This window comes from Muntiacus reevesi, chromosome 2, assembly GCF_963930625.1.
Source record: "Muntiacus reevesi chromosome 2, mMunRee1.1, whole genome shotgun sequence".
NCBI classification, from domain to species: Eukaryota; Metazoa; Chordata; class Mammalia; order Artiodactyla; family Cervidae; genus Muntiacus; species Muntiacus reevesi.
The window spans coordinates 74,678,054-74,692,673 of NC_089250.1; the positions used below are offsets into that span (position 1 = coordinate 74,678,054).

The 14,620-nt window shown below is 50.7% G+C and overlaps 1 protein-coding gene across 1 annotated transcript in view; it reads right to left on the bottom strand.

Moving 5' to 3' along the window:
- The window catches only part of PREX1 (phosphatidylinositol-3,4,5-trisphosphate dependent Rac exchange factor 1), a 175,013-nt gene that overhangs the window by 103,415 nt on the left and 56,978 nt on the right, over positions 1–14,620 (bottom strand). The window lies entirely within an intron of this gene.

The window sequence follows — 14,620 nt, forward strand, 5'->3', positions numbered from 1 at the left end:
CAAACCCTGCGCCAGGGGCCTGTGCTCACACCTGCGTCATCGCCCAGGGGACCCTCGTGGACTGCAATTCGTTTTCCCATTATTTTTCTTGTTTAAAAACTTAACTTCTAAATAACAACCATGCGCAGGACTCGAAAGTCAAAACTATAGGAATGTCCCTGGTAGCCCAGTGACTAGGGCTCCACGCCTCCACGGCAGGGGATGTGGGTTCGATCCCTGGTTGGGGAACTAAGATCCCGAATCCCCCAATTTTTTTAATTTGTTAATTTTTAAAAAATATGTATATATCAAGTCAAAAATATGAAAAGTGCGTTTCCTACACCCCGGCCCCCCTCCATCTAGTCCCTCCCTCCCCCCAGGAACCACAGCTACTTGCGCCTTGGGAACCCTTCCAAATAAACACACAGAGGTTGGTCAAAAAGTGCCAAGTTTCCATTACTAGAAAAATTAATTCTAGGGCTCTAGTGTACAGAAGAGCAATTCCAGGCAATAAAACTTATTATATACTTAAAGCTGCACTATGATGGTAATCATTTTGCAGTATATAAATGTACTGAAACAGGTGGTACATCTTCAATTTACACAATGTTATATGTCAATTATACCCCAACAAAGCCCAGAAAAAATAAACACACATGCAAATCTATGCATACACACACACATGCATATATTCCTCTTTTCCCCTTTATATACACCCAAAGATAGCAGCATAGACAGGATGCCCTGGACCTACTTATTCCACAGAGTGAAGCTTAAAGGTCCCTCCACATCACAGCCCAGGCAACATCCCCATTCTCCTTTATGGCTGCCCAGGATGCGACTGTATGGACGAACCTGCCCGAGTCGTCCTGCCACTCTTCTCAAGGGCTTGGAACAGAGAAATCATTTCCCCCTTCAGTGATGTGAGGCAATAAAGGAAGGGCCTGGCAACGGTCATCGTGGGAAACAGGTGAACACACGCCCATTGAAGAGGGGGCGGCCGTGTGTCCCCTCCAAGGGCGGCCACGTGGGAGGGCAGCAGGCCCAGGATCGCCAGATGTTCTGGGGGAGTTATTTTTTCCCCCCCAAGAAGAAGCCAGAAATTGGGATTTTATTTTAAAAAAAAGCAAAGTCTCCCAGCTTTTATTACTAGTATTTTTAAAGCGTTGGGGTTTTTGTTGTTGTTTTACTTTCTGGCCACACTACACAGCATATGGGGTATTAGTTCCCTGACTAGGGATCAAACTCATGCCTCTGCAGAGGAAGCACGGAGTCCTAATTGCCAGACCACCAGAGAAGTCCTTCCCAGCGTTTAAACGGTGCCAGAAGAGCCATCTGTTTTGCAAGGAACTAGGTTTCAAGGGTTGAGCACAAAAGCTGGGGACCAGAGTGGAGGGGTGCAGCCACGCTGATGCACAATGACAGTGGCCTGGCCCTGGCATGGGTGGGACGGACGCGCCTCTGAGTCCCCTGGAAGGGCCAGGGGATTGGATGTGGGGGGAGGGGGGGAGGGTGAAAGCCAGCCCCTGAGGGAGACTGAGGTTTGCCCCGGCTCCAGCACTTGCCCTAGGCTGACCTGGCAACAGCCACAAGGAGCCCCCTGTGAAGACAACTTCCGGTCCACAGATCAGGAGGCAACACGGTGGCCTTGCCTCTCTGTCCACACTCACTGTGATGCATTCACGACCAGTCCCTGCAGCCCAAGTGTACATGCCCAGCCTCATACATCCAGACTGGGCTGGCTTCCTGACACCTGGACAACTCCACCTAGATGTCCGGGTCAGCGTCAGCTGCTCAGTCGTGTCTAACTCTTTGCGACCCCCAGGGACTGTGGCCAATCAGGCTCCTCTGTCCATGGGGATTCTCCAAGCCAGAATACTGGAGTGGGTTGCCATGCCCTCCTCCAGAGGATGTTCCCAGTTCTAACCAGGGATAGAACTCAGGTTTCCTGCATTGGCAGATAGATTCTTTATCATCTGAGCCAACAGGGAAGGCCACACATCCAAGGGCCATCTCAAACTTAACGCATCCCACACCTAGTTCCTGAACTTTCCTCCAAACCCACACGGCACCAAGCCCTTCGCAGCCTGACAAATGGCACCTCTGCCATTGAGGATCTCCAACCAAAGCCCCCCAGTGATCCTCCACCCCCTCTTTCTCTGACACTCCGTTTCCATCCATCAGCAAATGCTATCACAGCTTCAACGTGCTTTTTAAATCGGACCACTTCTCCCTACATCCTCAGTCACCTGCCTGGCCCAAGTCACCTACCTTCTGCCTGGACTGCAATCCCTTCCTCCCTATTCCTTTTTCCACACACAGCCTGAGGGACCCTTTTAAGTATGTGAATCAGATCCTACCAATCCATGGCTTAAAACTTTCCATGGCTACTCAATACACTTTTTTAAAAAAATCACATCTTCCCACAGTCCATAAGGTCCCCATGCACTAGTTAATCTCTCTGAACTCACCTTCCAGCCCTCCATTCCCACCTCACACCTCAATAATCTTCAGTCACATCTTCAATCTCTCTATTCCTTCCACCTGCCAGGCACACCCCTGCCTCAGGACCTTTGCACATGCTGCTCCTACTGGCAGGATATGTTCTCCCACCTCTGTTCTGGGCCAGCTCCTTCTCATTCATCACGCCTTAGCTCAAATGGCACCTCCTCCACGATGCCCTCCTTGTCTTCATGCACTTATCACCTTCTCATCTTGCATTAAGAGCCCATTTGTCAGACAAAAAGACAGATTAAGCAATCTACACCAGCTCCTAGGGGACAGGCAAAAATAAGGGAGCGTGGTTGGGATGAAACCTTTACCCCAATCCAAAAGCAACGGTCAGGCTTGGAAACCGATAATTTGGCTTTAAACTGCATTCCTCCTCCTTCCTGCTGTGTGACCTCAGGAAAGTGCATCAGTCTCTCTGAGTCTCAGTTTGCGTGCATACGTGTGTGCATGTGTGCATGCTAAGTCGCTTTAGTTGTGTCCGACTCTTTGTGAACTTACGGAGCATAGCCCACCAGGCTCCTCTGTCAACAGGATTCTCCAGGCATGAACACTGGAGTAAGTGGCCATTCCCTCCTCCAGGGGACCTTCCCGATCCAGGGACAGAACGTGCGTGTCTTACGTCTCCTGCATTGGCAGGGGAGTTCTTTATCACTAGCGCCACCTGGGAAGCCCCGAGTCTCAGTTCACTCTTCCCAGATACATAGATCATAGTCATACCATCCCGGCTTTCAGAATGTATTAGGATAAAGCGAATGGGAGCTCCATGAGGGCAGGGTCCTTGCCAGTCTTCTTCCCAGCTGGACCCTCAGGGCCTAGACCTGCGCCCGGCACGCAATAAGCCCTCCGGAATCAAAGGGAGGGTTAAAGTCTGCCTGGCACGGTGCCTGACACACAGTGGAGCCCCAGCTCAGGCCAGGGAAGACTGATGATCCTTCTTTTTAAAAGACAATGGGGGGGAGGTTCAGCAGACAGGAGTTCCCAGAGGATGTTTTCCCAGGGCCTGTGATGCTGCCGGGAAGTCCAGCCTCCAGCCTCCCCAGACGGGTCGGGAGGACAAGGCAGCCTCATCCGGCACCTCGGGCAGAGCAGGAAGCTGGGAGCGCGGCGCGGCTGGCCTAGATCGGGGCTTCCTGCCCCACTTTCCCCACAAGAGCTCGGCCACCGCGATTGTGCTGAGACAACGCGAGGCTCGGGCCACCCACAGAGGAGCCACAAACAGGCTGGTGTGCTGGGCACGACTGAGGCTCACGGCCCGGAAAGAATGGGCAGGCGGGGGCTCTGAGTCCGGCCCGCACGTGGCCCAAGGCACGACTGGCTTTGCCAGGAGGGCGCCGATGCCCTCTGTGAGGGCGGGGTGGTGAAAGGCACCCTCCAGGGCGACTCCGTGTCCAAACCTTGACAGTTTGGGAGCACTTGGCCAAAAGGGTCTCTCATCTTGGAAACCTCCCTTAGAGACGAGCCCGCTCTCAGGAGTCCCAGGGCCGCCTGCAGCTCCCCTCCGGCCTGGGCATCTTTGTCCATGCCATGTCCACGCGGCACCTCTGCCTGCGTCGCTCCCCTGCCTCTTGGCACACGTCCTCCTCTTCTCTTTTATGATGATGATGATGATGAAATACGTCAAGGACTCCCGAACGGTTACAGAAAAATTGAACATCCACAAACACATCACTACCCAGTTTTGGAAAATCTTATCAGCATTGTGTCACACCATGTCAATGCCAGGAAAGATTGAAGGCAGGAGGAGAAGGGGACGACAGAGGATGGGATGGTCAGACGGCATCACCAACTCGATGGACATGTGTTTGAGCAAGCTCCAGGAGTTGGTGATGGGCAGGGAGGCCTGGCGTGCTGCAGTCCATGGGGTCGCAAAGAGCTGGACACGACTGAGCGACTGAACAACAACGAATTTGCTTTAAACCATTTTCTAAAAGAAATTCATCAAGTCCAGAGGAGATGCCACCTGGGAAGGGACACAAGGGAGAACCGTGGGTGGGATCAGGGTGGGAGGAGCTGGAAATATTCTACTTCTTGATCTGAGAGGCAGTTACACATAAGGCAAATGCATATTCAAAGCCTTATCGGCGGGCCACCTGAGATCAGGGCACTTTATCCGTGTGCCTTGTGAATATCAAGCCCTCAATGCGGATGCAGGAAGAAAGGAATCATTACAGAGCGAGGTGAGCCCCCGGGGTGCCTGCTCATCCTGCAAGGCACCGACTGCCCTGGATGCGTGCGCCTCGCCCCTACACGGGCCCGTGTCCGCTCACTGGGCACATGCAAACCGAGAAGCAATAAAGAAAAGTGTTCTGCGAGTTCACAACACTTCTATAAGTGATGTGCTTTCAGCAACTTGCTTTTTTTCTCACTCCACGTCGCACCTTCCACCTTTGGCCCACATCGACACGTGCACTTGGCAACACCTGTCGTCCACACCCCGCCCACACCCCTTGGTTCTTACCCCTGGGGTGCATCCAACACCACCTCGGCCACCAGCGCCCACATCGCTGGGTCTGAGGCCCCTCTCTCACAGGCAGAGCAGGCCGCAAAGACAAACGGGGAAACTGAGGCACGTGGGCCCCACATCAGGCACCTGCTTGATGTCACACTGTTCTCGGGACGGGGCCCGGAACAGGTTCCAGAAGTAACAGGTGCAGCGTTGAAAAGTAGAAAAATAACTATGATAGATCTACTATTCCCTTGCAATTGTTATCCTATCTCACACCTCTGGGCCTTACTATACCACAGGTGTTACTCAAAGTGTTTTTCATCCTCAAACAATGCTAGGAGTTCGGTCCTGCTGTGACTGTGCCCATTTTACAGAGGAGAGGACTGAGGCCCAGTGTAGTAAAGCACTCACCCAAAGCCACACAGCTAGGAGGGGGCAAAGCTGGGCCTCGAACCCAGGCAGCCTGGCCTGGTGATGAGCCTCCAACCCACTTCCAACTCACAGCAGCGCTCAGTAACTGGACAGGACAAGCCCCGCAAGCAGCAGACAGGTAGCAGCTGCCTCGGGAGCTCCTGGGGAGCCACCATCTGCCTGGAACCCGTGGCCGCAGCCTTGGAAGCAAACTCTCTCCCTGGAGAGGAGAACGGAGAGAAGGAGGCCTCGAAGGCGCTCTCTGAGATGGCCACCAGCAACCTGATCGCTAAGGGGAGGCAGCCCGCCTGCCCCCAAGGACATCCCTGCCTTGACTGGGGTGACCTCACCAGACATATGGTGAAACCCAAGAGGCCCAGGGGGACGGCAAGAAGTAGGGGAGGTGGGGTGGGGCAGCCCCCAGACCATAACAAAGACATGGGAAAGGGGGCGCCCTGAGGACCCCAAATCCCTAGGTGATCTGGGTGGTCCAGTGTCCAGGGAAGCAGAGTGTCACAGAACAGCCATGAATCCAAGCAACAATAATAAAGTAATACTAACAACAGCATTTTACTTTATTAAATGACGCTTGCTCCTTGGAAGAAAAGCTGTGACAAAACTAAACAGCATATTAAAAAGCAGAGATATCACTTTGCTGACAAATGTTCATCTAGTTAAAGCTATGGTTTTTCCAGTGGTCATGTACGGATGTGAGAGCTGGACCCTAAAGGAGGCTGAGCACCAAAGATTTGATGGTTTTGAACTGTGGTGTTGGAGAAGACTCTTGAGAGTCCCTTGGACAGCAAGGAGACCAAATCAGTCAATCCTAAAGGAAATCAGTCCTGAATATTCATTAGGAGGACTGATGCTGAAGCTGAAGCTCCAATACTTTGGTCACCTGATGCAAACAGCCAATTCATTAGAAAAGACCCTGATGCTGGGAAAGATTGAGGGCAGGAGAAGGGGATGATAGAGAGTGAGATGACTGGACGGCATCACTGCCTCAATGGACATGAGTTTGAACAACCTCCGGGAGTTGGTGGTGGACAAGGAAGCCTGGCGTGCTGCAGTCCACGGGATGGCAAAGAGTTGGACACGACAGAATAACAACAACAGCATGCTTAGGGCTGATTCACGTTGTGGTACAGCAGAAACCAACACAACACTGTAAATCCATTATCCTTCAAATAAAAATAAATTTTTAAAAATAATAATAACAACAACAGAAAGGGCCTTTGAACAGCCTGCACTAAGCGGCCCCACAAAGGCCAGAGTTTGGGGAGACCCCCAAAAGCACAGTGACTCCAACAAAGCCCAAATCCTCTCCTCCATCCACTCTAGCATTTATCCTATAGGAATAGCTACGTCTCACATGTGGCATCAAGATTTAACTTTAGTATCTGATTTTAAATTCTAACACTTGGGGTTTAGTTAAATAAACTGTCCATCTCGGCAAAAGGATCATCATACTAAAAATGGTTTGCAGAAGTCCATAGAGTGATACAGAAAAAAGAGTGTGAATGTATCTTAGGAAAAAAACCCTAAGAAGAGTGCATAAAATATAATCTCCTTTCTGGTTAAATAATTTCTACATAGGCACAGAAAAGAAAAAGTGTGGAATGAAATACCCTAAGCTGTGTGAGAATATGGCCAAGATTACTAACTATTCTCTAATGTCTGGTCTTTCCTTTTCCAGATCTTAGAATAAAGACTATATTTTGCAGTTTCCTTTGCAACTAGATGTGGTCCCATAACTAAGTTTGGGCTAGCGAGGCAGAAGTGGATTACATGCACTGGAAGCGGAAATATCCTTGGGGATGAGGGGAGGAATGGGCTGGGATTCTCTTGCTATTCCTCCTTCCTGCTGACTGGACAGCAAATGTGATGCCTGGAGGTCAAGCAACCATCTTATACCATGAGGTAAAAGCCAGGGATTAAAGAAAACGGAGCAGCAATACAGAAGGAGCTTATGTCCCTAATTACAGTGGAGCCAACACATCTATCCTGGGAAGCCTATAATTCAGTAAGAAGGAAAATTCCATATCATTTAAGGCGCTAATGTGTGGGTTTTATCACTAGCCATGGAAGTTAACTCTGCGAGTGGAATAATAAGTAATTTCAATTTTCTCCTTCATTTCTGTTTTTTCCCAAATTTTAACTTTGAAATCAAAAGTCATTTTGTAACATAAATACATGAGTTCAAAAAAAAATTGGATAGGAGAGGTTATTCCACATTCCAGGCTCTCCCCTGCCCAGCCCGATTATCACTTCGGCAGCATCAAGGAGGCTAGTCTGCATTCTCCTCCTGAAGGGCAGACGTCCCCATGCAGAGCAAGTGGTACCCACTGGCAGAGACAAAACCAGGCTGTCCTTCTGCAGCGGGGCCTCTGGGCTGCCCACTCCTTCTCTGTGTTGACTCTGGAAACCACCCGGTGCCCCAGGAGCCAGCGTGGCACTTCCACAGCCTGGGGCAGAACATGAGAACATCCTCCACCCACAGCCACCATCACCCCTCCGACTGAGGTTGAAAAACCTCTGCACTCTCTTCTCTGCAAGCACCCTCTTTCATCAGGCCTCTTCAGGAGCACAGAGCCACTGACGAACTATGTGACCTCGAGCAACCGGCTTCACCTCTCTCTGCCTCAGTTTCGTCCTCTGTAAAATGGGTACACAGGAATCCAGCGAGGACTCAGGGTGCTAACACACACATCAGGCACTTTGAGTGGTGCCTGGTACACAGTGAGGGCTCAGTCGAGCATCCGCTGGTATAACCTCCCCAGCCCCACCTTCAGCTGATAGGGAGACCGACATGAACCCTCTGTGTTTTCTAAGGAGACTTTTGGGATTGGACCATCCCCACTTACAGATCTCCTCGTACTTATCCTATGCTTTGTTGAGTTGTTGTCTTTGTCACCCTAAAAACAATCTTTCTATCAATTGCGTCTCCATCTCCAGGGTGCAGTGAAATGGTGGTGGGGGGGGGGTGGGTGGGTACTTTACAGACTGCATGGTGTCACCACATCCTTTTCACTGCCATGCAAAGCCAGCCACTGCCTTCCCCCGCACTCGCCACCCTGCTGCACCCGCCTGCCAACCACGTGACCTCAGAGTCACTGAACTTCATCCTCAGAGTCTATTTCTTCATCTGAAGGAAAAAAAAAAGAGGCAGTTGTTGAGGCGTAAGCAAGATGATGCAGGTGCAGGTAAAAACTCACTATGAAGACTTCCTGGAAGAAGTGGCACAGAGGCTGGCAGGGAGAAGTGGGCTGGACGGTGTGAGGAAACAGGAACTTGCTCATGATGACACTCTCAGGGGAAGGCTGTCACGCCACCCACGCCAGCAAGCATGACCCCAGACTGTGCACCCACCACGGACCTGCATGCTGGAGAGGCAGACACGGCCTCTCCATGGGGGGCTCGAGTCACTCCTGCCCTCGCCTAGTTACTCAACGTTCACTGCACACCTACCAAGGGCCAGGCACTGTGCTAGGAGCCAATGAAACATCAGTAAACGAACAAATCAGACCAAGTCTGTCGTCATGGAACGGTGGCAAGACTGACTATTCGTACAGTTGTTCAGTCGTGTCCGACTATTTGCAACCCCATGGACTGCAGCACACCAGGCTTCCCTGTCCTTCACCAACTCCCAGAGCTTGCTCAAACCCATGTCCTTTAAGTTGGTGATGCCGTCCAACCATCTCATCCTCTGTCGTCCCCTTCTCCTCCTGCCTTCCATCTTTCCCAGCATCAGGGTCTTTTCCAATGAGTCATTTCTTTGCATCAGGTAGCCAAAGTATTGGAGCTTCAGCTTCAGCATCAGTCCTTCCAATGAATATTCAGGACTTATTTCTTTAGGATGAACTGGTTGGATCTGCTCGCAATCCAAGGGACTCTCAAGAGTCTTCTCCAACACCACAGTTCAAAAGCATCAATTCTTCAGCGCTCAGACAGATTTTAAAATAACATGGCAGATGAGGACAAGCATTATGAAGATAAATAAAGCAAGATGAGGGGCCAGAGAGAGATGGAATGAGAGAGTGTTTGAAAGATGCTCAGGGAAAGCCTCTTTGAGGAGATGGCATCTGAGCAGATACCTGGAGACAGGTGAAGAAGCAGCTTTGCAGGTATCTGAGGGAAGGGCATTCTGAGTAGTGGGAACAGTCAGTGCAAAGGCCCTGAGGCATGTTCAATCTGTCTGAGACCATCCTAAAAACAATACCTGACCCTCCTCCTGGCCTGTTTTCTTCACAGCACGTGTCACTGCACATTATGTCTACTGTCTCTCAAGTCCACTGGAATATGAGTTCCAGAGAGGCTCTGATGATCCATCTAGGTCATTGTTGTACCCTCAGAGAGCCTGGGACTCAACCCAGCACAGAAGATCCTTGACAAATAAGAGTTTAATTGACTAACCAATTAGTCATCTGGAAAAGACTCCCAATACCCACCACCCAGGGGCTTCCCTGGTGGCTCAGTGGTAAAGAAGCCACTTGCCGATACAGGAGACTTGGGTTCGATCCCTGGGTTGGGAAGATCCCCTGGAGAAGGAAATGGCAACCCACTCCAGTACTCTTGCCTGGGAAATCCCAAGGACAGAGGAGGAGCCTAGTGGGCTATAGTCCGTGGGGTCACAAAAGAGTCAAACACGACTTATCAACCAAACAACAAAAAACCACTACCCAGCTTCCAGGCTTCAAGAAAAGGTGCCCAGCTTTCACCCAGCCCCTTCACATCCCCCACCGTGGAGGAAGTTCAAGCAAAAACTGAGTTGCTACAACCTGTTGTGAACAGGGCTGATGCAATAGTGGGGGAAGGGGGGGCGGTGGGGGCCACAGAGGAGAAACCAACACTCTTCTGCACACGGGTTCCACCCCAGGGGCTGGAGCCGAGCCTGCAATCTCCCTGAACTCACCCTCGACATGTCCTTTCTTCAACCGTGATCCACACAGTGCCTGTAACACGTTACCGAGAAACAATTCCCTCTCAAGGGTCTCAAACTGGTGGCCCACAGGCATGTCTAGTTTGACCAGCAAAGGGCTTTGAGGAAATCCGGGCTTTGAGTATCAGATTTCCCATTAAAATCTTAGGTCTGAGCTTCCCTTGAAAAAGCTGACCACGGGGCTCCAAAATCCTAAGGGCCACAGCCAGCTGCGGCAGATACTAAATGTACTCCGGGCAGGAGCCGCTCTGTTTTCCACTACCCAGCCTGCTGCGACACTCATCTTCCTCCTACCTGGCCGTATGGGCATTTAAGTGTGAGACCAGAGTCCCAGGCCTGGCAAAGGTGACGCCTACGGATGCTCCCCGTCCCAGCAACCGGGGCAGACATCACTAATGGAGCACAGACGTCCTTCCGGCTGAGTCCTCTCCACACTGCAGAGAATATCTCTCCCCTTGCTGTTATCACCCCCACCCATAACATGATCTGAGATCCTTCCTATTCCAACGCCAACTTCTTCCCAACTTCTATGATCCCCCAGTCTTTTCTTCCTAAAGAATGGACTCATCAGAATGGGATTAAGAGCAGGGCATCTCAGCCTCTGAAACACTGACAATTGAGCAGATGATCCTTCGGTGTGGGGGGCTGTCCTCTGTATTACAGGACGTTTAGCGGCATCCCTGGCCTCTGTCCTCCTGACACCAGTAGCAAACCCCACCCTCAGTTGTGACAACCAGAAATGTTTCCAAACATTGCCCAATACCTCCTGCACGGGGAGGGGGCAAAACCTACCCTCTCACCCCACGCAGCCCCATCAAGAACCACTGATTGGGCATACACACTGAGGAATCCAGATCTGAAAGAGACACGTGCACCCCAATGTTCATCGCAGCACTGTTTATAATAGCCAGGACATGGAAGCAACCTAGATGCCCATCAGCAGATGAATGGATAAGGAAGCAGTGGTACATATACACCATGGAATATTACTCAGCCGTTAAAAACAATTCATTTGAATCAGTTCTAATGAGATGGATGAAACTGGAGCCCATTATACAGAGTGAAGTAAGCCAGAAAGATAAAGGTCATTACAGCATACTAACACATATATATGGAATTTAGAAAGATGGTAACAATAACCCTATATGCAAAACAGAAAAAGAGACACAGAAGTACAGAACAGACTTTTGAACTCTGTGGGAGAAGGTGAGGGTGGGATGTTTCAAAAGAACAGCATGTATATTATCTGTGGTGAAACAGACCACCAGCCCAGGTGGGAGGCATGAGTCAAGTGCTCGGGCCTGGTGGGCTGGGAAGATCCAGAGGAATCAGGTGGAGATGGAGGTGGGATGGGGGACCGGGATGGGGAATACGTGTAACTCTATGGCTGATTCATATCAATGTATGACAAAACCCACTGAAAAATAAAAAATTTAAAAAAAAAATTAAAAAAAAAAAAAAAAGAACCACCGATTACATCATCGTTAAGAACATGTCTCCAGAGCCAAGTATTCTGAGTACAAACCCTGGCTCTGACATTTACTGGCCATGTGACACTGGGCAGCCTCTCTCAGTTTCTTTCTCTGCAAAATGCAGATACAAAAATGGTACCTGACCGCTAAGGGGTATGGAGTTTCTTTGGCGGGGGCGGGTGATGTTCTTAGGTCGTTGGTGATGGCACAATTCTGTGACTACACTAAAAACCACTAAAGCATACACTTTACGTGGCTAAACTGTATGGTACGTGAATTATATTTCAACAAGCTGTTGCACGCAGACACACACAGGGCCTGCCTCACATGGGCATGGTGAGAACTTGACGAGCTAGGATAAAGTGCCTTCGGAGAGCAGAAAACGAGCCCTCGCCCGTATTATCAGCATCAGCCCCCACTCATCTGGAGACGCAGATGGGCGGGTGGCTCCGAGGAAAAGCCCGCAGTGACCGAGACAGCGGTGGCTGGGAACGGGCTCCGCTCTGGGTGGTATTTCCCGCCGGAATGTCCCAGACAAAGCGAACCAAGTCACTGGGGGCCCCAGGATGCAGGGCGGGGCAGCTGGACGTCCTGGGGTCCCTGCGCCTGTCTCTGGAAGGACAATGGGTGGAATGCGCTCTCCTCTCCGCGGGGCTGACACTTGACATCTGAAGACAATGACTTTCAAGAGGTTTTGTTTTTTCCTCCGCCCAGCTTTTTTTTTTTCCATCTCCCCAAACAATTGTGACTGGGGCTGGTGTGGGGAGCGGTTTCCCCCCACCACTCCTTGGCTTGTGAAGAATTGTCTTTGGAAAGTCAGGAAACAACACACAAAAGTGAGAATGTAAAAATAGTGGCACTCGGGGACCGGCCAGGGCGGGGGTCTCAGCGTGGAGGTTTCCTCCGGTTTGTTTTTCCCAGAGCCTGCTCAGGCCCGGGAAAGGGATTCAGGGGCTCGAGGAGGCTGCTGACAGCAGTGCAGACTCCAGAGCACAGACCTGTACTGCTCAGACGGGAGTCTGGGGTCTTAAATTTAGGGCGCGCCAGCAAGGTGCCCACTGCTTCCCACATGCCGCCTCATCCCAGACAACCTCAGCCCTGTCTTTTGGAAAAGGAGACAGATGGGACTTCCCCGGCAGTCCAGTGGTTAAGACCCCTCACTCACATTACAGGGTGTGTGGATTCAATCTCTGATCGGGGAACTAGGATCCTGCAAGCTACATGGTGCGGAAAAAAAAAAAAAGAAACAGGAACTTCCCCAGCAGTCCAGTGGTTAAGACTCCACACTGCCAATGCAGAGGGTATGGGTTCGATCCCGGGTTGGGGAGCTAAGACCCCACAAGCTTCTTGGCCAAAAAAAACAAAACATAAAATAGAAGCAACACTGTAACAAGTCCAATAAAGAATTTAATAACAGTCCGCATCAAAAAAAAGTCTTCAAAAATAATTAAATTAAATATATATTATTTTTTTAAAAAGAAAAAAATTTTTAAGCAAAGAAAAGGAGACTGACGTTCTCAGTGGATGAAGGGCCAGTCCCAGAGCACACAGCTAAGCAGACAGAGCTGGGATCTGACCGCTGGGCCACCAGTCTGGACACTGGCCTTCTGCTGTGTTTCCTCTGACCTGGTCTTGCTCTCTCAGCTTCCCTGACCAATGACCCACCCACATCCGACTCGCAATGGGGCCACTTCATTGAAGTCCTCTCCCCTTTAGCTTTGCCGAGTTCCCCGTGGTCCAGCACTGCCTCTGGCCTTCCAGGTCCAGAAGACAAAGGGAGGGAGATGTTGCCAGGGGAGCCTGCAGACCCTGGGTGGCAGACAGACCCCTGCTGCTACCAACCACCGAGGCCAGCTGAATCAGGACTCCCCAGAGATGTCCACATCCTAATCCCCAAACCTGAGAATATGTGATCTTACATGGCAAAAAAGGACTCTGCAGATGTGATCTGGTTAAGGATGTTGAGATGGGGGAATTATCCCAGATGATCCAGCTGGGCCCTTTGAGGACACAGGGTCCTTAAAGAGAAAGAAGGATGCAGGAGAGTGAGTGGCAGGAGGATGCAGCGTGAGAAAGACCAGCCACCCCTGGCTGTCAAGACAGATGGAGCCAGGAGCCAAGGAGAGCAGGCAACCCCCAGAAACTGGAAAAGCAAGTCAGGGCATGATCCCCTAGAACTGCCAGAGGGAAAACAGCCTTGGCAATACCTTGATTTTAGCCCCGTAAGTCCCATCTCAGACGTCTGACATCCAGAAACCTAAGATAATAAATCTGTGCTGTTTTACATCACCAGTTTTGTAGCAACTTGTTATAGCAGCAAAGGGAAAGTGATACAACCACCTACCTGGGGACAGAGGTATCTCCATCAACAGCCTAGCACAACCCTAATACTCCACTGCTCATTATTACGAATACATAATGTGTGTGTGTGTGCTCAGCTGCATGAGGTCGTATCCAACCTCATTTGCGACCCCATGGACTGAAGCCCACCAGACTCCTCTGTCCATGGAAACTTCCAAGCAAGAATACTTGATTACGTTGTCATTTTCTCCTCCATGGGATCTTTCCAACCTAAGGATCAGACCCCCGTCTCCTGCGTCAGCAGGCATTTCTTTACCACTGAGCCACCTGGGAGGCCCGATGAATATGTGCGTGCATGCTAAGTCACTTTAGTTGTGCCTGACTCTCTGCAACCCTATGGACTGTAGCCCAGCAGCCTCCTCTGTCTGTGGAATTGTCCAGAATACTGGAGTGGGTTGCCATGCCCTCCTCCAGGGGATCGTCCCGATCCAGGAATCAAACCCGAGTCTCTCACATCTCCTGCCCTAGCAGGCAGGTTCTTTACCACTAGCACCACCTGGG